At 32.5% G+C, this 24819-nt stretch overlaps 2 protein-coding genes and 1 long non-coding RNA gene across 9 annotated transcripts in view; 2 read left to right on the forward strand and 1 right to left on the reverse strand.

Moving 5' to 3' along the window:
- The window catches only part of LOC126892343 (zinc finger protein 845-like), a 369452-nt gene that overhangs the window by 223264 nt on the left and 121369 nt on the right, over positions 1-24819 (forward strand). The window contains exon 1 of one of the 2 annotated variants that reach the window (XM_050661864.1): positions 21283-21293. The exons of the other annotated variant lie outside the window; for it this stretch is intronic. The gene's annotated coding sequence lies outside the window, so the exon portion shown is untranslated. Of the gene's footprint in view, positions 1-21282; positions 21294-24819 lie in introns of those variants that run through there. 2 annotated transcript variants of the gene reach the window in all.
- Positions 1-24819, forward strand: part of LOC126892341 (zinc finger protein 729-like) — a 418287-nt gene that overhangs the window by 144972 nt on the left and 248496 nt on the right. Inside the window, exon 1 of one of the 6 annotated variants that reach the window (XM_050661857.1) lies at positions 11392-11483. The exons of the other annotated variants lie outside the window; for them this stretch is intronic. The gene's annotated coding sequence lies outside the window, so the exon portion shown is untranslated. Of the gene's footprint in view, positions 1-11391; positions 11484-24819 lie in introns of those variants that run through there. 6 annotated transcript variants of the gene reach the window in all.
- LOC126892351 (uncharacterized) overlaps positions 1-24819 on the reverse strand; it is a 153621-nt gene that overhangs the window by 119598 nt on the left and 9204 nt on the right. The gene's annotated exons all lie outside the window — the stretch shown is intronic.

Below are 24819 nucleotides of genomic sequence, written 5' to 3' on the forward strand. Positions count from 1 at the left end.
TCAAAATCTCTGGTGTCAGTTTGGCTTCACTTTTGGTCAAGGATTACTCGTCCTCTCTCTTTCCTTGTCTAAGCTTCTATCAACGAACTGGCAATAGGGCTTTTCATTCACAGTCATTTGTTTCGAGCTTCTGTCATATTTCGTATAATCCGTGTATATTAATATTATACACAGATTATACAACATATGACAGAAGCTCGAAACAAATGACAATCGATGAAAAGCCCTATTCTGAAATTATTAATAAAATATTATACATTGGGTGCGTTCGGACGACCACAGCGGCTGGACAGCTGGGCTGAGCCAGCGGTAGCGTTTAGATGACACCGCTGGAAGTCAGCCGCTGAGAGATTTACTAAAGGTTTGTTCCAACACGACCAAGAACCGTCAGATTACCGTTTCGTTACTAGATAATTAACGTTCCATGGGAACGAAATAATACGTTCCATGGTACTGCGCAGGACGGTGATCGTTACATGTACGGTTCTCAGTCGTGTTGGAACAAACCTTAAGCTTTCCCCAGTGTGCGTCTTGGAAGAGTGTTGCCATCGTATACGCTAAAAGCTGATTGGCTCCGCCATCTTTTGCTCAGATTTCCGGATTAATTTGGAAGGGGTAAACAGATGATCAGTTCAATCAGTTGTTTATTTTTCGTTTACTCTGGTTTAACCTCACTTAACTAGATAGATCGAGAAATATTAAATTACTATTACTATTATTCAGGTTGAAAAATGCCTTCCTCTAAGGTAAAAGGTTGCGAAGTCGATTGGGGAAAAATAATGTGAAAATGAATTCTTTCCCAAAAGAATCTGAACGACGGAAAGTGTGGATTAAAAATATAGGGTTAAAACAAGATCCAAACAAATATGCTGTTGTTTGTGAAGTAAGTTCTTCAAGTAAAATTAATTGAGTATTTGCATTTGATGCATTCTCTTTATAATATTTATATCATTAAAAAATATTGTATTCAATTTTTGAATGTTTAGGAACACTACTTCTGACATGTGGAAAAAAGTTAGACAAGATGGCAGCAGAAAATTAAAATGCAATGCTGTACCAACAATATTTAGAGAAGAAAGCGAAAGTATTTAATTATTTATATTGGTTTTTTGTTTATTCACCAATTTAACACCTATAGATATTTGTATAACAAGAGAGCGAAGTGCACCTTTTCCTCCCAAGAATAAAGTTTACTAGTTTACTACAGTAATCATTCAAGGGAGGAAAAGGCACTTCTCCCATGTTATACATTTTTCCACCTCCCTCAAATAAGTAATTTTTTCATTTTTAAAATATTTATATAACTGTTGATTGAATACATGAATCATAATTGAATACAGGAATTTGTGTATTCAATCAACAATAGAACTAACAAAATTTATTAGAGAACTAAAACTAACAAGTAGGTACAGTATAACTATCAAATTATTAATGAAAAATTTTTAAATCAAAATAACAATTTACTGTTTTTACCATTTTGCAACATCTATAAATAAAATTTAAAATGTATGGATACTTACCTAATAGAAAATAGAGTAATAGTATAGGGTGTCAATAAGTTATTTCATCTATGCTATGACATAGTATGACGTCAACATCACTTTTCTTTTACTCCCTAGGGATTAAAAGTACTTTGTTTCCCTAGGGAGAAAAAAATATGACTATGCTCCCTACAATGAGGCCAGGAAATGTATACTTTGGATAGAGGTAGGTGGGAAAATCTGTTTTATTCAGTTATTGTGATTTGTTTCTTATAGACAATCGGTTTGTTCTAGCATGAGTTTCAAACGGTCTGAAACCATTAGCGAATAGTGGACCAGCGTGAGTAGAGGGCACTTGTAACTGTATTATGTTCTCTCACTGACCAACTGTTTGCTGACTAGTTTGACTGTTTGCTAGAACAAACCTATTATTCAAACAAAATGTCCTCTACGTCAGACTGATCAGAATTTTAAAAATGTGTCATATCAATCAAATCAAAAAATTTCAAAAATTGTTCCTGTAACCATTTTTAGTGGAAATAATAACAGTACTTATATTGGATCAGAGAGCCACCCAATTCATTGTTAAACTATGATAAACTAAAAGTTAAACAATTAGGCATGCACTTCATATTATATTTAATGAAATATAACTCACTGGTACTCGTACAAACTTGACGGCAAGCAAATTCAACAAATTTTTCCTCATTTATTAGTTTTTCACTACCGTTAAGTTTGGAAACAAGCGCTGTTGCCAAATAAAAACATCTACAGTCGGAAAAATGAAAGAATACCCATGAACGATCACATCAATCACATATTTTGTATTTGCTGTTTTTTTTTCATAAATAATAAATGAGAGAGATAGATTATTAATAATCTGAATAATATGTGATTGATGTGATAGTTCATGGGTATTCTTTAATTTTTTCGACGGTATGTATTTACCACAGCAACTACAGGTGACACTGTTTCTCTTTGTCTATAAGAGTGTGAAACAAAGATAACTACAGTGGGAAAAATAAAGAATACCCATGAACGATCACATCGATCACTTATTTTGTGTTTCCTATCTTTTTCTATAACAAACGTTTATTATTTATAGAAAAAGACAACAAACATAAATTAAGTGATTGATGTGATCGTACATGGGTATTCTTTCATTTTTCCAACTGTATCTGTAATATACGTTGAGCTCGTAGGTAGAGGGGATAATTAAAAAATCGCGAGAGCCAGTAGTGACAAGTCTGTAAACCTTTACTGGAAATTTGACATAAATGTCAAAGTGAATAATTTAAAATTGAAATTAAAAACATTAATTAGAAAAAATATTAGTTGGTCAAAGCTGTGGTATATATTTTTATCTTAAGTATACTTACGGTTTAAATACTGAATTAAGTTTTTTTAATATTTTGTAATATCTAATTATAATTAGATATAAATCATCTAAGCGCCATCTACACGATAATTGTGAATGTATCTGAAGTAAGAAATTAATATTTCATTAAGAGAACGTTAAAAGTTAGCAAAATTTTTAAAAAATCGATTACAATTTAATTACTTTTTTGCGTTGTAAATATTAAGCGATAAAATTAAATAATAAATTTAAAAATTACTGGTGAAAGTTGAATTAGTAATCCGCTAGGAGCGACACCAGCGAAGCTCAGAGCGTATAAGTGGGTGCGTTTGGACGACCATAGCGGCTGAATGTCAGCAGAAATCGGCTGAGTGGTTGTATCCAGCTGTGATAGGGAAAGCTTAGTAAATCTCTCAGCGGCTGACTTCCAGCGGTGATGTCTGACAGCTACTGCTGGCTCAGCTGTCCAGCCGCTGTGGTCATCCGAACGCACCCAGTGTCAGTCATGTTTTCCTATAGTATAGAAGGCTTAGATAGAAGGTTATGTAAGATTTTTGTTTGTTTATTTTTTCTTCTTCTTTTGTGGCCTTTGGAAGCTGTGCCCATTTAGCCAGCAACATTTCTTAAAATTAATGCCTAACTAAACCTACCATACAAGAAAACCATTACGAACCTAAACGACCAATCAAGGATACGGAAGGGAAAGTAAAGTTATTTAAAAAATAAACTGTTGTTAAAATATAAACTAAATAAATAAAATATAAATTGAAAACAATAATTTGACATTATAAATGTAACCTCCAATATTATGACAGACGTCAGTTACCATGACATCATATATTATACTCGTCACTAATTCTAGCCAATGAAATGCTTGCTGTAATAGGAATGGCATATCAAAAAAATCTGACTATTCTCTATATATTTTTTCAAATTTAGAATATGGCAACAAGGTGAAAGTTATGTGCATTCCTCATTGTTTAACTTTTCCTATATCTTTAGTATCAGGTCATCGTACAATACAAATACTTCCTGCAATGATTGGAAGTAATGCAGAACAAGAATTGGATTTGGAATCGCCGAGAAAAAGGATTGGTGTACAAAATAAGAAAGTATATAAAGGACAACAAACATCTTCCATAAGCGATCAAAATTGTATAACTGAAATTCAGGAAATAGATTCTGCTCCACCTTTAGGTATAAAAAATATTTTGACATTTTTTTTTATTTAATACACAATTTAATTTACCATCTGATCATGAAGCTATAAGTAAATGGTGTGAATGTTGAACACATGAGGGAGAAGCTGCCCTGTGGCAACTCTCCTGTATAATATATTTTATATTAGTTCACATAAATAGTTAATTTATTAAGTCTGTTGGCCATGGTTTCTTCAGTCACCTTTCAAATCCAGGAGGGGTATTTAGCAGTCTTGATTCGTTACTTGGATGATCCGTTGTCCATCAAAGAAGTTTCTTGTGATTATTCCAATTTCTTCCTCTACCAAGGATGTGGCAGAGTCATCTTGTATAGGGTTTTGTTCAAGTGTAAACACTTTTTTGCGCCAGTCCAGAGCTGTCTGCCAGCGCTGTCTTGAATAGAAAGGTGGTCTATTTTTCATGCCACTGGCATTCCAGTGAGACTGGCACCAGTTTCTGGATACATGTAAACGTTACTTTATTTTATGTAAATATTATTTTCATTCTAGAATCAAAGGGAGACTCTTTTAACAGGTAAATGACGCTATCATTCTTTTTGTTCTAGAAAAACTGTAAATAGTATTTAAGGCAACGATTGTGAATGAGTGAGAAGTCTAATAAAGCCACGACAAGATACTGTATTAGAGCGTACGATTTGGAGGTATTTTTGATTAGATAAATTTTGTAAAGTACAATATAAATTAGATTTGATAATGTGTAGTATTTCCTAATAAATTAAATACTATTAAGTGTTTATTGTTCTTGTAAGTTAGTGTGGTAAATAAATAATATGAAGTAAGTCTGTGTATTTAAATTAATATAAGTGTTCTTATTTAAAAATAAATAAAGTCAATTCAAAATAAATATTAATGCCTAAAAATCAAATTAGTAAAGTCGCTCACATGTCACTAGCAAAGAAACTTGTCAGCTTTTTGTTTCCGGTTGATTTGGACAGGTTAAGAATTTAAAGTGGTAACACTACATGTTAAATCAATCATTTTAAATTGTTTACAGTTTTACTTACAGTAGGAGCTGTAACATACTTTTGTTTACCAGTATGCAAAAATTAAAAAATCTTTCATAGATATTGATTCACCACTCAAGAACTAACAAATTGTGAAGAGCACAAATATGCCTGTACTTCGTTATCTGTCCAGGGCCGATATCAATTGATTGTCACAATATTGTATAGGTATAGAATAATTCATTTTATTACAATTAACAGTTTTTAGGTTTCCATACTTCTAAAGGAAAAAACGGACCCTTATAGGCTCGCTATATACTTATACTATGGCCAAAAAGCGGTAGTGAGAATAGAAGACATAACATCAGAAGAAATAGAAATGAAAAAAAAAAGGTGTTCGACAAGGGGTGTATACTTTCACCAATATTATTTAATATATAGGTACTCGGAAGACATATTAAGTAAGACAATGGATGAAATAAACATAGGCATTAGAATTAATGGCATGATCATAAATAACCTGAGATACGCTGATGATACAGTTCTTTTAGCCGAATCACATGAAAACCTACAGATACTGCTTACTTAATAAAGTGACCGCAGTAAGTGGAGAATGTGGACTATCGCTTAACATAAGCTTTATTCCAGCAATGTTCCATTAATTTTATCTGTCTCTTCCACATTAACCAAGAAGAGGTGTTGAAATTTCTGATACATTTCCAGTGGATACATTACCAGCTATTCGTGATGAATAATGAGTAATACAGACTTAAAAATTCATACAGACCTAGCAGTCATTACTTAGCTTTTGATTAAAATTGACAAATCTAAACGCACAATTGGTCTATTACTTTTCTGTCCAAAAAACGTTTATGTGTTTTTTGTCATTTTGAATTAAACACCTATAAGTTCGTTTATGCTTTATGTTTCTAGCTTGATTCTATTTTTGAAGTTATTAGGTGCGATTGGGAAAAATGTTGTCGAGTTTTTTATAAAACTAACAGTATGCACTATTGTGCACACAGACAATATAAAGTTAGTTGCTAAATCTTTCAAGTTACGTATCGGTGGAAATAAAGTGTGAACAAAATATATTGGTGTTTTTAGTAAATATATGTTTTATAATTTTTTAATTTGTGCTATTCTTTTAATGAAATTTTTTGGAAAGTAGTAAGTATTAAAATTTAATTTAATATTTAAATAAATTACAAATAAACTGTTTGTTTTGAATCTATTTATTTCCTTGAAATAGTTGAAATCATATATACAGTAGACACTCTCTTAACCGACCATGACGGGAGCTGCTCATAGGTCGGATAATCAAAAAGTTGGTTAAACCGAAAATCTTTAAAACCACCCTCAGAAAGACATTACATATGTAACTCTATTAAAAATATATATATTTTATGATCTATAAACAAAAAAGTAGTATGTACATATAGTCCGTCCGCTATAACTTTTCCCATGGGTCACGATTCATTTTCAAACAAATTAAGTCAAAATATAAAGTGAAACGAATGTCAAATGTGTATATACATATGTAATTAACAATATCACTCACAAGACAAATTATGAAACTTGTATGACCTCTAATCTAAAAATAGTATCATCCAAAAAGGTGTAGGGTCGGTCGGTTAAGAGGGCGTCTACTGTAAGTATAACTTACATACATAAAAGTACACACACTATTTTTTAATCCATGTTTAAACACTGGTTATGTCACTAGTATTAAAAGAGGCACCTAAACACATTTTGCAAATTATCACAAAAACTAATCTTGTAAGTAACAGACCAGTTTAGCTCCATCATCCTCATCTGATCTTCCCCCCTTTTCTAGCAACAGTTTATGCCTGGGAGAATCCACCTGCAGAATAACCGATAAATGCTTATACTTTTCATTAACAATAACCATACTAACTCCTTCCACGCTATGTATTCTGCTTTACTATTTTGACCAGCTTCTTATCTTATTCCCAGTGATCTTCCACACATCCGAACCTAAATGACAAACTCATACTCTCACCTTTTCTATAGAATTATCACAATACCGTTTTAGCTTTTTAAGAAGCAAATGATATTTTTACACAATCAGTGTGAAACCAATTATTGCAAGCTCCACTGCAGCCCATCCATAATGAGACCAGAATTTTGTTTACAATGATTTGGTTCAGATTCATTTAGTTTCTGTTATGAATTAACGTCTTTTTTCTCCGAATCAATATTGCACTATCTATAGGCACTTCAGACTTTCTCAAAACAAGCAGTTCTAATAAAAGAACATAACATTAATTTAATCAAAATATAATTTTGGATTTTTTCAGTTTTTGCAATGTTTCTATATAACCTCAATCTTCTTTTTACAACTGACAGTTATGTAAAATTTGTATTTTTGTGTGCGACTAGGGCAACCAGTGATCACTGAGGGCGGCCATATTTTGCTCTGGTTTCCGGGCTTGGCTACACTCTCCCTGGACGCACTCTGGCTTTCCCTATCAGCGCTGGATACAACACGGCCGATTTCTGATGACAGGCAGTCGCTGTGGTCGTGACCGTCATCATTTGAACTACTGTCGTAGGTGATTTGTGACTTGACCCTTGACTGACTTTTGACCATTTTGACACTTGTTTGGTTTGTATAGTTTGTATTTTCAAGGTATTGGCCATGAGCCGATGGGTAGAGGGGATTTGACAGCTTTCGCCAGCGCTGTTAGTGGCAGTTTTGTGCATTTATCTGATAAATTTAAATGACGCGCCATGGGTAGAGCAGAGGGGATTTGACGGTTTTGGCCAGCGCTGTTAGTGCAGCGTTGCCACATTTAGTAGATTTCTACTTTTTTGGTAGATTTTTGATATTTTTTAAAAAATTCTAGTAGGCAATATTTTTTAGTAGATTTTTGGTATATTTCAATATTTTCTTATGACAAAAATAACATTTGCTTTTAAATAGTATTTACCCCATTTCTAAATTAATCTTTAGACATTTTGTTACAATTTCCCAATGTCATTACCGAAAATAAGATTCAGGGGTGAGATTCTGTGTACAATCGCTAACACCGCCGACCGCTTTCTATCAATGTCAATATATTTGAATTTTTAGTTTTAATTCAAATATTTTCTTGTTTTACTAAAGGCTGTATGACACTATGCATTTTCTTATATCATTTCTAATATCGTTTCTGATATGTCAAAAAAATGTATAGTGTCATACACAGATACAAGAAACGATATCAGAAACGGTACAAGAATTTGTGTCAGGCACATATCGGTCAACAAGTCGGTCTTGACGGTCCAGTTAGCTGGGGCTCAGTCGATCGACAAGTTTAGTGGATTTGCGATTTGCGGTCGCTGGTTCGAGCCTCAGCTAGGTCATGAAATTTATAAAAGGCCAACGCCGTAGTATAAAACTCGATAGAGTCTACGGCTTGGTCTGGAATAAACTGGCGTCTGATCGACCTATGGAGGAGCGGTACGGGAAGGGATAAGGGCTTCCGGCTTGGTGATACTCCTCCATAGATCCCTACCGAAGGGCGTTGACGCCTAAGAACGGTGTATATATACATACATACATATTCTTGTACAATAACTGCGCAAAGAGCAAAAACGTAAAACCTGCTGGTAAAACTTCTAAATGTCATAATGGCGGCTGAAAATGAGATCATATGATTTTATGTCTTGATGAATTTATTTGTGTTTTGTAGGTATTATTTATAAATATTTTATTGATACTAAGGGCCGGTACTTTATGTCCCGGTTAAACCTCGGTTAGCTAACCGGGGTTTAATCGGGACAGAAAAGTACCTCATAGGGCCTCTTGCGTTGTAATAAAAGCAATTATAATCATTATTATAATTATTTATGAATATAATAATAAGTATAATTGCGTTTACGTCTATGTTATGCATATATTTCTGTCCCGATTAAACCCCGGTTAACTAACCGGCTGTTAACGGAGACATAAAGTACCGGGCCTTAATATACCGTTTGGTATGGACTACTGTTCTACTAATAACCATATATTTAGAATAACTTTGGGTTTCATATTGCATAATTTTTTAATAGAGGAAAATACAATAGTTCCAATTTGGATTAAATGCAAATATTTTAGCACAAATATCAAAACAAAATAAAAAACACAAATAATCAACAGTCAACGTAAAAATTCTAGTTATTATAACATTAAATTATTTGTTTTTAAAAGTTTATAAATTTTATAAAATCCTTAAAATCAGCTGTAGACGCAGTACTACCATACCAATGTAACGTGACAGGATGACAAACAAAATTTCGACCAATCACGTGCCGAATTTCATACAGTTTTCGATACAAGAACTTGCATAGTGTCATACAGGGCACAAATGTACGTACAAGATATGATACAAGAAAATGTATACAAGAAACGATATTAGAAATGATACAAGAAAATGCATAGTGTCATACAGCCTTTAGTGTCACTTCAGCATCAACTAGCAAAACTAGAAAATAATTCAATTAAAGCTAAAAATTCAAATATTTTCACGACAATTGACATCGATAGAAAGCGAAGTGTAGATATCTACAGTGCACGGAATCTAGCCCCAGAACGTAGATGATGAATATTAAACAGAAATGAAACTGGATTCTGGTGTAACAAACTTGCAGATTTCAAGTAGCAGTGCAATCAGTACCTATTTCAGGTGTTATTGAAGAGTTCTGGCATTCGGTGAGCCTGTTAGAAGCTAACGATGGAAAACTAAAATATCTATATGTAACTTTGCAAAACAACAAATGTTGTGTTTGCGTGTTTCTAATGTAAAATGCGAAATAATTGTTTAGTTAGAGAATATGATCCAGACATGCAGATGTTAAAATCAGTGGATGACAAAATATTATATACAAATATTAAATATAAAACTGATAAAAATTAATAATAGTTGGTCATTTTTGTTCCCCAGTTAAAATATAAAAAAGTTTGGTTTTTGTTTACAAACAGTCATATTAATTTCTAGTTAAACTCCCTCTGTGGCTCAGTGGTAAGAGCGCCTACCTTTGGATCGAAAGGACCGAATGGTCGTGAGTTCGAATTTCACCAGGGTAGAGAATTTTTCGTTTATTATAAATTAATAAATGAAAATAGTTTCTATCCTTGTGGGATCGGTACCCACCGGAGGGACCGCAGACGTTCGGATACAATTAGCGTCTCTGCAAAGACAATGACATCGACTTTGCAAAGTAACAAGACACTTACTCAACACACACACATAACACTAGCTACCTAATTGGTAAAATCCACTGTACCATCACCATATGCCAATGCCCATTAGTTGTCGAGGCATTAGCTAAATAAAAAAAATTTCTAGTTAGTCAGCTGTTATTTTTATTATAAAAAGTCTTAAATTATATACAAATATATTAATAAAGTTTTATGGTATATTTTAGTTTTTGATAAGTAGATTTTAGTAAGCTAAACTTACAGTAGATTTTCTAAATAAAATGTGGCAACGCTGTGTTAGTGGCAGTTGGCAGTTTTGTTTTGTGCATTTGATAAACTTCATAAACTGAAATGGCGGATAATATGGATTTTTCAAAAAAGAAAACCAGATATTGCAGCTGTTGTATTGATTCATATAAAAATACTGAATATAACAGTACTGGATGCATTTATTATATTCGGAAACATTGCGTACATGTCCTGCATCAACTAAATCCTTTCCTTTTTTGGTGTTGCTGATTGAAATTGGATATCATGGGAAATAAGACTTGAATCCAGTATAGTGTTTAATATCCATTTTGATAGAATTCAAACAAATTACAATTCATACAAATTACAAATTTTAATAAGCAAATCAGTAAGCACACAAAAATAAACAGAGGTAACATAAAATGTTAAATAATTCATTTAAACTTATTCTTTTCCTCAATGGTCTCTTGCGTAAGCAGTCATCCAGTCGCACGAACTTATATATTAAATATTAAAATTATAATGAATAAAATAAAAAAACATAATTCATTTTACTATTAATTCTGTGTATTCATTTAGTAATCAGGTTACAATAATATTTCAGTTCATAATTTGTGTCTTTCTAGATAAGTATCTATTTTTCTCGTTTTGTATATTTCACATACATAAATTTTATCAGAAAAGTGTAAGTTTCAAACCGCAAGATAGCGCTACCGTCGAAACTCACAGCCAATTAACTCTCTATTTTCTTTTATTATTATTTTAATGTAATATGGAATGTAATGAAAATATTAAGGATTCTAAAAACCAAGAAATGTTAACATATATTAAAGATGAAGGAGATAAGCTAAAGAAATATAACAATAAGCAAGTTAAATCTGAACTAGATGAATACCTCCTTGAAAGCAGTTCTGGACAAGGACAAGAGTCTGTAATAGATGAGTATTGTTCAGATGATATTAAAATAGAAAACCATGTTGTAGAAGATATGTATCTAATGAAATTAAAATTGAAATAAAAAAAGAACTGGAGGAGTATAGCATTGGTAAGAAACTCATTTCTCTTCTTCATTTTTAATTATCTTGTGTCATGAATGTGATATTTCACATTCCACTGAAATACTGAATATGACTAAGTTTAGGTTTATCTACATATATGGATTAAAATAAATGGAACTGGATCAAGTCACCTTGGTTGCTACATCTAAATGAACAGTGCCGGTTTATCCACTGGGCGCTTAGGGCGGGCGCCCAGGGGCTTGAAATGACCCTTCCTTTTATTAATAACAAATTAAAGTCAGTAAGTACATATACACACCGGCAAAATTAGCGGAACACCTTAACGACGTTCTACACCTTCGTTGCGGGATATGCCTCTCAGAGGAAAGGGGGGAAACTTATATGCAAGCGAAAGTTGGTAACAATGCATTTATAGCAGAATACTGAAATCATATGTTTCAGTATTGAATACTTTATAAAAATAAATTATAATAAATAAATTAAAAATAAATGGTACAGTAAACAATCCTCATTTTTTAATATGTTATTCCTTACAAAAAAAAACCTTTAAGCACAAATAATTAAAAATCGTAAATTTGGGTCAAAAGTTATTAACTTTATAAGAATTCCCATAAGAGCCCATGTTAAAACTTAACTTTGACCCTTAAGAGTAATTAAACGGCACAGTAAAACAATTTTTAAAAAATCAATTCTTAGTTTTTTGAAGTAAACTATAACATACTAAAATTTCATGCAAATCCTTAATTCTTTGCCGAAGGTGTAGAACGTCGTTAAAAATGGGATATGTTTGATGTCTCGAATTTCATAAACTAGTGGTCCGATTTGAGTGAGTATTTTAGTATGTTATAGCCTTGTTATTTATTTATTTATTTACGGGTTTCCCCAATTTCATAAAAAATATACATATAAACAATAAGTAGAAGTTAAAGTAGTACCTAGTAGTGTCCAGTAAAACAGTAAAAAAAACAAAAAATAAAATTAAATGAATTAAATGAAAGTGTGACATCATAAAACTGTAGTAAGTACATTACAATAAAACTAAATTTAACATACACACAAATCTACTGAAAATATAATATTAAACATAAGTGCTGACCGGAAAAATTGATTTTAGTCGGTTTTTAAATACTCTACTGGAAGAAGAGAATAAATCGATGTCCAAATCATTCAGGCGACTCAAAGTTCTATCTATTGGTGAGTTAAGACCATAGTTTGTTGTATGATGAGGTACATGGAACAAGTTATTATTTCTCAGATCATGGTTTGGAATATTAAAGTTTATTAATTTTAATAAATCAGGGCAATTAATTTCACTATTTAACAGTTTATAAATAAAAGCTAGATCATTTATAATTCTACGGTCTTTTAAGGAGTGCAAATTGAGATCACTACAGATGATGGTATTCTCCTTTTCATGAACATTTTTCAGTGCGTCACAAATTATAGAAAAAAAGGTAAGTCCGTGATAATACATATTTATGACATTTATTCTAACGTGACATTTTAGTTAAATCTGACAGTTGTCAAATTTTATTTTCAATTTGGAATAAAACCAAATCAATTGTGTCTATTGCATTTATAAAATGGTATTTTCTTTCATTTGTATAGTCTTATAAATTGTACAGATTATATTGATAATATTATTATTTTATTTAATAAATAATTCTTTTTTGATTATGGCGCCATCTATCGACAACTAGAATAATCACCGAACTAGAATAATTACCGAAGTATTCCCAGACGTGCCTTTTTTTCTGTCACATACAATTTAATGCGTTAGAGAGAAATCGAAAAACTGTGACGCACTGAAAGATGATCATGAGAAAAAGAATATAGTTGTGGTTTAGTTCAATAACATTATATCCCAATCTGTACGCTGCAAATCTTAAAAACTTATTTTGAACTCTCTCGAGACAAACAACATGAACATTATAAAATGGTGACCAGACAATAGAGGAGAATTCTAATATAGATATAACCAATGATGAGTAAACAGCCTTTATTGTATTAAGGGAAAGATCAGCACAACTGCGAAGTATATAACCCAATACTTTTGAAGCCTTTGCCGTCACATAGTTAATGTGATCCACAAACGTTAAGTTTTCATCAAATATTACTCCTAAATCCTTTACTGTTTTAACATAAGAGAGCGCTTTACTGTCGATGACATATGATGATTGATATTTTTTTGCAACTTTGTGGAAGCTAATGAAATGACATTTATTAACATTTAAAGAGTCTGCTTTTGTTACACCACTCAACTAAATTATTGAGATCGTTTTGAAGGAGACTACAATCTTCATGATCTTTGATAGATCTGTACATCTTTAAATCATCAGCAAATAGCAAGTACTTAGAGTGATTAAAACATTCACCTATGTCGTTAATACAGTAGAGCGTCAATAATCCAAACACTGGTAGTTCGAACGTTCGCTAATCCGAACGAAAAAAAAATTATAAAATTAAAAAATATGATTGTGGATCGAATTTTTGGATTTAATATGACAATATGGGCAAAATATGACTGCGGATTTTTGTTTTGTTTATGCAGAAATACATACAATATATCTGTTTATTATGCAGGTGTTTTATTCCTTGTAACTAAAACGTATGTACTATGTTTATGAGCTTTGTATGTAGGTATTTTGAACATATGTTCGATAATCCGAACAATTTGATAATCCGAACTACCCCTGTACCAATTAGTTCGGATTACCAACGCTCTACTGTAAATAGATTGAACAGAAGGGGCGAGCAATCAGCACCTTGTGGAACTCCAGATTTTATTTGTATTGCATCTGACATAAATGAACCCAGTTTGACTTTTTGTGTGCGACCTATTAAATAGCTAGCAAACCACTTTAAAAGCTGATCGCTGAAACCATATGCCTTAAGTTTATGTAACAGTAAGTAGTGGTCAATCCTATCAAAGGCTTTTGAAAAGTCTGTGTATACACAATCTACCTGACATTTTCTTTCCAGATCTCTGATAATAGATGTTTCATAAGATAGTAAGTTTGTAGTTGTGGATTTCTTGTGCATAAAGCCATGTTGATAATTATTTATTAATTGTTGACAAGTAAAACTAATATGGTTACAAATCAACTTATCAAGTAGTTTAGGAATGGTCGATTGTTTAGATATACCTCTGTAATTTTCTATATTTTCTCTTTCGCCAGATTTAAAAATTGGAATTAAATGGCTAGTTTTCCATATAGTAGCAATCTGATTCTCGAAGCGTGAACATGTACCGTCATTAAAAGCGCTAGAGAACTTCCTTATCGTAAAACTACCTAATTAACTAGTAATTATCTTATCAGCATCAAAAAATTGTTAAAGTGAAAAGTAACAAAAACCAAGTGATTAGTGAAACAAACAAAAGAAATATGTTCCCTTCGGGGAACTTATTAGGATTTGATAATAATGGCCAACCAATTTATCAACAAATGAATACTATACAGGATGTCCCAACAATAAATAACCAGAACCAGTCAAACCAAACAGCAGTAAAACCGCAAGTACCATTTTTGTATTTTAATCAAACACCATCTAACCAGATAACAAATCAAATGTCATGCTCAAACCAAATACCTATTCCAACCCAAATAGCTATACCAAACCAAGTACAATTTCCTAGTCACTCAACTGCACAAAATATTCAAAACACTCAAAACCCTATTCAGTCACAATACACAACATTATCCACAAACCCTCAATGCTCACTCTCATCAACACAAAACACCAATAACTACACAGATAGCGATAGCGACATAGAACTTAACGAAACAGAAAACCAAAATAAACATCCTTGGCAAGAAGTTGCCCATAAGAGAAAAAGGATGAAAAGACAAACAACTTCAGAAAAGTCCAACCAAATCCAAACACAAAACAGATTTGATTCCCTCTCAAAAGAAAATCTAGATGAACAAACAGACAATTTATCAAATACACAAAACACAAATATCACCAAAAAAGATCCCTCACCGCCACCAATCTATATTTATGGAGTTACTGACTATAGTGCTATGATAGCAAACCTTTCAACTGCAACTGCGGCAGAAACCTATTACACCAAAACCATTTCAAATAATACAGTAAAAATTAACCCTACAAATTCAGACACCTACAGGACACTCATACAGCACCTTAGAAAAGAAAACATTGTACATCACACTTACCAACCGAAACAAGAGAGGGCCTATAGAGTTGTCATAAGAGGATTACACCATTCAATACCCACAGCAGATATCTCGCATGAATTAAATAATAAGGGTTTTAAAGTTCGCAACATAATTAATGTTAGACATAGAGTTACCAAAGAACCATTGCCCTTATTCTTTGTCGATATAGAGCCAAACGAAAACAACAAAAACATATTTAACCTACAAGTCCTACGAAACTGCATAATAACAGTAGAACCACCTAGAATAAAAAATACAATAGTTCAATGCACAAGGTGTCAAAAATACGGGCATTCAAAAAGTTACTGCCTAAGGCCATTCGCCTGTGTTAAATGCGGAGGATCACATGACACAAAAACCTGCAAAAAAAGCAGGCGACACACCAGCAACATGTGCCTTATGTAATGGCAATCATCCAGCAAACTATAAAGGATGTGCTATATATAAAGACCTAGTCAATTCGAAAAACAAAAATATAACAAGCAGCATTCTTATACCTAGAGTTGCAAGCCTAAATAATAATAACACTAATGCTCACCACATACACCAATCACATGTAACATATGCTCAAGTTGCAGCAACTAATACTTCTTCACAAGACAACAACAATAATTCAGACCTTTCAAATAAACTTACAGAGTTCCTCAACGAATTTAAAAATATGTTTGCACAATTGATAAACCAAAACAGCATGATACTAAGCATGCTTACAACAGTGATAAATAGAACGTCGTAATGGCTAACTCACTTAGAATAGCAGAGTGGAACGCAAATGGTCTAACAAACCATGTGCAAGAAATTATACTATTTCTAAAATTAAACAAAATAGACATCCTACTTATATCCGAGAGTCACACAACTGAGAGGTCTTTTATAAAAATTCCACACTACTCTGTCTATTACGCAAACCATCCAGATGGAACAGCCCATGCTGGTTCAGTTGTAATAATTCGTACAGCTATAAAACACTACGAACTTGCTCCATATATCACCAACAAAATTCAGAGTACTATCATAAAAGTACATGCGCTCACCTTTCCACTAACAATAGCTTCTATCTACAGCCCACCACGCCACACCATCAATCTGGAGGAATACAGAGAGTTTTTTGAACAACTTGGCTCACATTTCCTAGTGGCAGGGGACTGGAATGCAAAACATACAACCTGGGGAGCAAGACTGATATCTCCAAAAGGCAGAAATCTATTAAAGATCATACAAGATAATAACCTGAAATACCTAACAACTGGTACCCCCACATACTGGCCCACTGATAACAACAAAATTCCTGATCTGTTAGACTTTGCTATAACTAAGGGAATACCTGAAATACACAGCGACATCACCCCCAGTTTTGATCTCCATTCGGACCACAGTCCCATCTTGATTACCTTAAGTACCAATATAATTTGGAAAACTCCTGCACCAAGGCTATGTTCCAGTAACACGAATTGGGTTCAATTCAAAGAAGAAATAAATGATAAAATATCTCTTGACATTCGACTCAAGCACAAAAACGATATTGAAGAAGCTGTAAAATATTTAACGGAACAAATACAACAGGCCGCTTGAAAAGCTACTCCTGTAAAGGAAAAAACCATCGATGAAAGGTATAGTATACCCCTCCATATTAGAACACTAGTAGAAGAGAGAAGAAGAGCCCGTCACAAATGGCAAAGAACAAGAAACGCGATAGATAAAACAAATCTTAACAGACTCACACACAGACTTCATTCCGCTATCCAAACAGCCAAAAACGAATCCTTTGAAAGATATGTCACAAACCTTTCTCTTGACGACAACTCTCTTTGGAAAGCCACAAAGAAATTCAAAAAGCCGGTAGTAATGAAATCACCAATTAGAAAAAATGATGGAGCCTGGGCTCGATCAGATATAGAAAAATCCAACAGATTTGCAGAACATCTATCAACCGTCTTCTCCACCCCAGAGGCCAACGATATTAACGACGAGAAAATTAGAGACTTCCTCAATGCACCCTGTCAGCTATCATTACCACTAAAATACTTCTCACCAAATGAAGTCCGTAACGAAATCAACCTGCTTAACCCTCATAAAGCTCCAGGATTTGACCTCATAACTGGCGAAATCTTAAAAAAACTCCCAAGAAAAGGTGTCGTCTTAATAACCATTATTTTTAATAGCCTCCTGAGACTATGTTATTTTCCAGTGCAATGGAAGTATGCACAAATTATAATGATACCAAACCTGGTAAACCTCTAACTGAAGCCAGTTCGTACAGACCAATAAGTCTCCTTCCGACTTTATCAAAAGTATTCGAAAGGTTAATCCTTAACAGAATAGAAACAATAATACCTATAGAAAACCTTATCCCAGATCATCAGTTTGGTTTTCGCTCAAATCACTCAACCATACAACAGTGCCATAGATTAGTCAACAAAATAAAAGAGAGCCTAGAAGGGAAACAAATATGTCTATCAGCATTCCTCGATATACAGCAAGCATTTGATAGAGTGTGGCACGAGGGTCTTCTCTTTAAAATAAAAACTCAGCTAACTGACCAAATCTACCTCCTCCTTAAATCATACTTGTCCGACAGATACTTCCAAGTTAAATACGAAGGTACTCTATCCAACTACCACCAAATAAAATCCGGAGTACCTCAAGGCAGTGTACTTGGCCCATTCCTTTACCAAATCTTCACTGCTGATATTCCTATTAGCGAAAATACACTAATGGCAACATTTGCGGATGACACTGGTATACTAGCATCAGACATCAACGAAATATTAGCATTTAACAAATTGCAAAATCATCTCAATGAACTAGAAGACTGGCTTAAATGCTGGAAAATAAACGTCAACACAAACAAGTCTTGTCAAGTAAATTTCACAAATCGAAGAATTAGATGTCCACAACTACACCTAAATAATTCACCTATACCAATAAAAACAGAAGTAAAGTACCTGGGCCTTCATCTAGACGAAAAACTTACTTGGAAATCACATATTGCAGCCAAACGACGACACCTCGACCTAAAAGTTAAAAATATGAGCTGGCTAATCAACAGAAGATCGCAACTTTCATTAGAAAACAAACTGACCATCTATAAAACAATACTCAAACCAGTGTGGACATACGGAATCGAGCTGTGGGGCTGTAGCAAACCATCCAACACCAAAATACTACAGACATTCCAGTCAAAAACTATTCGTATGTTAGCTAAAGCCCCATGGTATGTGTCAAACCAAACCCTTCATGCAGACCTCAACATCCCCTTCATCAATGATGTGATTGCTGACCACTCCAGAAGGTACATGAATCGCAGCGCAGACCATCCAAACCATCTCATAGATGAATTATTCAACCCCCCACTGGTTGACAGACGTCTGAAAAGACTTTGGCCAGAAGACCTAGCTGCTAGGTAAATTCCAGAGAGTCGTCAATGGACGACACCTGCCACAAGCCAAGAACATACATCATATTTACTTATTACTGTATTGAAGTAGATTGTAAATAAGCAATAAATAAATAAATAAAAAAAAAAAAAGTTTTCCATATATCAGGAAGAATGCCTAATTTCAATGATAAGTTATATAAAACAAACAATGGTTGAGTTAGACTGTAAGCACAGTTTTTCAAGAAAAAATCGGGAAGTCCATCCGGTCCAGCTGTTACATTATTAGAAAGTTTTGACAAACCATCATAAATAACTTCCGCTGTCAAAGAATCACACTAAGAATATCGTTGTAATAATATTGTTGCTAGACAGGTAAATATCATTTTATACCGGGTGTACCAATCATACTGTGTTTTTTTCTTAAAGTTTGAAACACCCTGTGGAATATTCTAGCATATGTAAAATATTAATATTAAAACTCTATTATAGACTTAGGCTTTCGTAACATTTTCCTTTTTGATTCATTTACTTATATGAGATAATAAAAAAAGTTATGTGCGTTAACAACTATCCATGTTTTTCATCAATAAATCCTCATAGTAGGGGAGGAAAGTATACTAAATTTGCAGTTACTCGAGCGTTATGGGGACCTATTGGATTGTGAAGAGTATGTGCTAAAATGAGAAAAAGGTAAGTTAAGTTTTTCATAAAGTGGGTAACTTTTCATTTTTTAATTTAATTTTCCATTTGAAACAATCATTTTTCTCTGATTATAGCGCTATCCATCCATAATTCGAAAAAATGTGTCGAATAAAAGTTAAAAATTTTAAATACGAACCATGTGATATTTCGCGAAATAAACATCAGATCGTAAAACTGCAAAATACACCTATTCAATATTTTTCAAAAATCTACCGAATGGCACCAAACGCGACCCCCCACGGACGTGGGGTGAGGGGTTACTTTAAAATGTTAAATAGGAGTCCCCAATTTTTATTGCAGATTTGGATCCTTGATGTAAAAATAAGCAACTTTTATTCGCAACATTTTTTCTAATTATGGATAGATGGCAGTCCAATTAAATTAAAAAATGGAGAGTCCCACACTTTATGGAAAACCTAACTTAACTTTTTTTGGTTTAAGCACCCACTCTTCACAATCCAATAGGTCCCCATAACGCTGGAGTAACTGCAAATTTAGCATACTTTCCTCCCCTATTATGAGGATTTATTGATAAAAACATGGCTAGTTGTTAAAGCACATAACTTTTTTATTTTCCAACATAAGCAAATGAATCGAAAAAGAAAATGTAAAGAAAGCCTAAGTCTACGATAGAGTTTTAATTTTAATATTATATGCTAAAATATTCCACAGGGTGTTCAGAACTTTAAGAAAAAACACAGTATGATTGTTACACCCGGTATAAAATGACATTTACCTGTTTAGCAACAATATTATTACACCGATATTCTTAAATAATAAGGCTATAACATACTAAAAGAATCACTCAAATCGGCCAACAGGTTTAGGAAATTTGAGACATCAAATATGTCCCGTTTTTAAGGTGTTCGGCTAATTTTGCTGGTGTGTGTATTTTGAAATAGAGAAAAATACTACGAAATACCTGCGATTTGGAAATGGTCTGATTTTAAGACTTATAAGAACTGTGATAACTTTTAAACCAAAGAGTGATTTCTTAGAAAATTGTAAAAAAAGTTTTTGAAGCTGGAGACAAAGTTTATTACAGAAGATTTAATGAAAGCAACTCTTATAGAGTGAAACCCAATGGAGGCAAAGAGAAGAGAGAAGGGCTAATATATGACGTAAGGTTTAAAGCTGTTTATTGTTACACATGCAAATTATTTTCAAAAAAAACAGTTCAACTTATTTTGGATATATTTTACCCACTGGAAACATTTGAATAGTTTACTCAAAGCTCACGAAGAAAGTAAATTTCATCTGAACTCTATGGTTACATTAACAACAAGATCATCAGTTGCATGGAGTTATAGATGCTTGCTTGAAACAGCAAGGAGAACGCCAAGCTGATTATTGGATAAAGGTCCTAAAAAGAGTTGTTGTCACCATTAAATTACTTGCTTCTCAAGGACTAGCTTGCCATTGATCCCATGAGGATTTAACAAGAGTTTTGGACAAGAGTCTGTATTAAATGAGTATTGTTCAGATGATATTAAAATAGAAAACCATGTTGTAGAAGATGTATCTAATGTGAATTAAAATTGAAATAAAAAAAGAACAGGAGGAGTATAGCATTGGTAAGAAACTCATGTCTCTTCTTCATTTTTTATTACCTTGATATTTCACATTCCATTGAAATACTGAATATGACAAGTTTAGGTTTATCTATATGGATTAAATTAATATTAAAATAAATGAGATTGACTCAAGTCCAAGGTTTGATACACCTAAGGGACCGTCTAAGTATTATGTAACAGGGGGTCAAAAATTGCGTTACGTAATACATAACGCGTAAAATGAATATTCTATATTTCAGTCAAAGCAACAAATTTATAAATAAAGCGAGTTCAAAACATTTAATCAGTAGTGAAATTAAAACCATTCTTCTTGTCAACACAGGTTGAATAATAATATATCATATCGCAGTATCTTATCATATTTTTAAATATAGGATGGTAAAACGTAATTATTTTATAGATATGCTTTTTCTCATGAGCATTTTTTATTGCGTCACAGTTTTTTGATTTCTTTCTAACGCATTAAATTGTGTATGACAGAAAAAAGGCACGTCGGTGATTATTCTAGTTCGTGGTTATTCTAGTTGTCGATAGATGGCGCTATAATAGAAAAAAAAGAATGTGTGTGTACTTTGTACGCACGTAAGAAGTTATACTTCGATTATATGATTTAAACGAAATTAATATACTTTTTATTTATATTTTGTTTAAATATTAAACTAATTTATACTTACTACTTCTCAAACATTTTTATTAGAACAGTGCCAAAAATTAAAATAATAAAAGAATAAAACACACAGAAACACATTAAACAAGCCACAAATGATGTCTGAACATAAATTGTCGAAATTTTTTTTAACTAAATACGTATTTTCTGAAAATACAATTATACAGGGTGTAACAAAAATACAGGTCATAAATTAAATCACGTATTGTGGGATCAAAAATAGTTCGATTGAACTTAACTTACCTTAGTCCAAATGAGCATACAAAAAAAGTTACAGCCCTTTGAAGTTACAAGATAAAAATCGATTTTTTCCGATATATCGAAAACTATTAGAGATTTTTTAATGAAAATGGACACGTGGCATTCTAATGGCAGGAGCATTTTAAAAATAAATTGTAATTAAATTTATGCACCCCATAAAAATTTTTATGGGGTTTTGTTCCCTTAAACCCCCCCAAACTTTTTTGTACGTTCCAATTAAATTATTATTTTGGTACTATTAGTTAAACACAATGTTTTTAAAACTTTTTCACCTCTTAGTACTTTTTGTAAAAGCTAGTTTTTATTGAGATATTTTGAATATTTGTCAAATCCACCACATATTTGTATACTGTTACGTACGATTGTAGAGACCTGGTAATAATATGAATTTTTTTTATAAATTACAGTTTGAGGTATATTTTGAACCATATTAGAAAAGAATATTTTATCTCGATAAAAGGTGCCTCATCGGAAAAATACTAAGAGGCAAAAAAGTTTTAAAAACATCCTGTTTAACTAATGGTACCGCAACAATAGTTTAATTGTAACGTATACAAACATTTGGGGGGTTTAAAGGCACAGAACCCCCATAAAATTTTTATGTAAACATATTAAAAAAGAAGCCGTATCTCGATTAAAACTGGTTTGTCGAAAAAATATTAGGAGGCAAAAAAGTCTTAAAAATATTGTGTTTAACTAAGGGTGCCACAATAATAATTTAGTTGGAACATACAAAAAAGTTTGGGGGGTTTAACGGAACAAAACCCCCATAAATTTTTTATGGGGTGCACAAATTTAACTATAATCTATTTTTAAAATTTTCCTGTCATAAGAATGCCACGTGTCCATTTTCATTAAGAAATCTCTAATAGTTTTCGATATATCGGAAAAAATCGATTTTTATCGTGTAACTTCAAAGGGCTGTAACTTTTGTTGTGTGCATATTTGTACTAAGGTAAGTTAGGTTCAATCGAACTATTTTTGGTCCCAGAATATGTGATTTAATTTATGACCTGTATTTTTGTTACACCCTGTATAATAAATATACTTACAATCATAAAATGTATTAAAAAAAACAAAAAAGAAAGTTTCTATTGGGACTCGAACCAGCGCTGATAAGAGCGGTTGGTATTGGAATTCATTCGCCTTCTCCGCTTAGCCACGGACACTATGTGTCATTATTTACGAAGATCGACTAACTAAACGGATTAAACTTGTGATATTTTGATATTTTGAAAATTGATCAAATTATTTTAATTTTGAATTGAAATGATTTAGAATTGAAAAAATACAACAAAACATAGAGTAAAAAAACAATATATTAGGTGAATATTGATAGAAATTTTGATGGTAATCAAATTATATAAATAAAAGTATTACATACTATGTATTTTGGCAGATCAAATAGGTAGGTTTATACCCATGATACATTAACAATTATTACGTACCTGTTACTTTTAAAAACTATTTAAAAGTCACTACAATATTATAAACTTTTTTGTTTCTGTCCTCACAACAATAAAACTAATATATTATACATTTGTTTACCTTTACCTCCAAACCACAGCTGCCATATCGGATTCGGATAATTTTTGACATGTCATTTGAACATCCAATCAGAACAAAGTTATAATGCGCATGCGCCGGGCTGATAGGTTTTAACATATAAAAAAATCACCCTCTACCGCCGGTAAAGAAGTATAACTTCAAAAATTTATTTACTATTTATATAATATATCTATGAATATAATCTGTACAACTTATAAGACTACAAATCAAGAAAATACCATTTTATAAATGCAATAAAGACAATTGATTTGTTTTTATGCCCATTTGCAAATAAAATTTGACAACTGTCAGATTTAACTAAAATTTCATGTTAGAATAAATGTTATAAATGTATATTATCACGGACTTACCTTTTTTTCTATCATTTGTGACGCACTGAAAAATCCTCATGAAAAGAACTATACACATAGCACTAAATTTGTATATTACTTGTTATATTACTTACCGCCAACTTTTTCTTGAAAATATCACTTCCTAAACAGTGATAAGACAGTCGTGTGGTACGACAAACTAGGGAGTTATGTATTTTCATACTAAATTTTACAGCAAGGGAGATACAGTGTATATGAAGAGGTTGCTATTTACTCATCTGGTAAAAATATGCACATGTGTCCTTTTTTAAACAATAGGTAGGGTCTTTTTAAAATAGATGGAAATAATAACTCATTTTTAGGGAATTAGGGAGTTACGCAGTTTACAGATAAGAACGACGATATGTCCCATTTAAACTATAAATATCAGTCACTTCCGGTTGTAACTCTAGAACCGGAAGTCCTAACTGGAATTATTTACCTTTCTATCTTGTCCTATTCAATTATTGTTATTTGACATCTTATTTTTTTCTTTATCTTCTACACTCGCTAGCAAAAAAATCGGGTCAGTCGATGAATTATACACATTTGAGGTCTCGAATTTCCTAAACCTGTTGTCCAATTTGAGTGATTTTTTTAGTATGTTATAGCCTTATTATTTAGGAATACCAATGTAACAATATTGTTGCTAGACAGGTAAATGTCATTTTATACCGGG

Source organism: Diabrotica virgifera, chromosome 9 (assembly GCF_917563875.1).
Source record: "Diabrotica virgifera virgifera chromosome 9, PGI_DIABVI_V3a".
In the NCBI taxonomy this organism is placed as follows: domain Eukaryota; kingdom Metazoa; phylum Arthropoda; class Insecta; order Coleoptera; family Chrysomelidae; genus Diabrotica; species Diabrotica virgifera.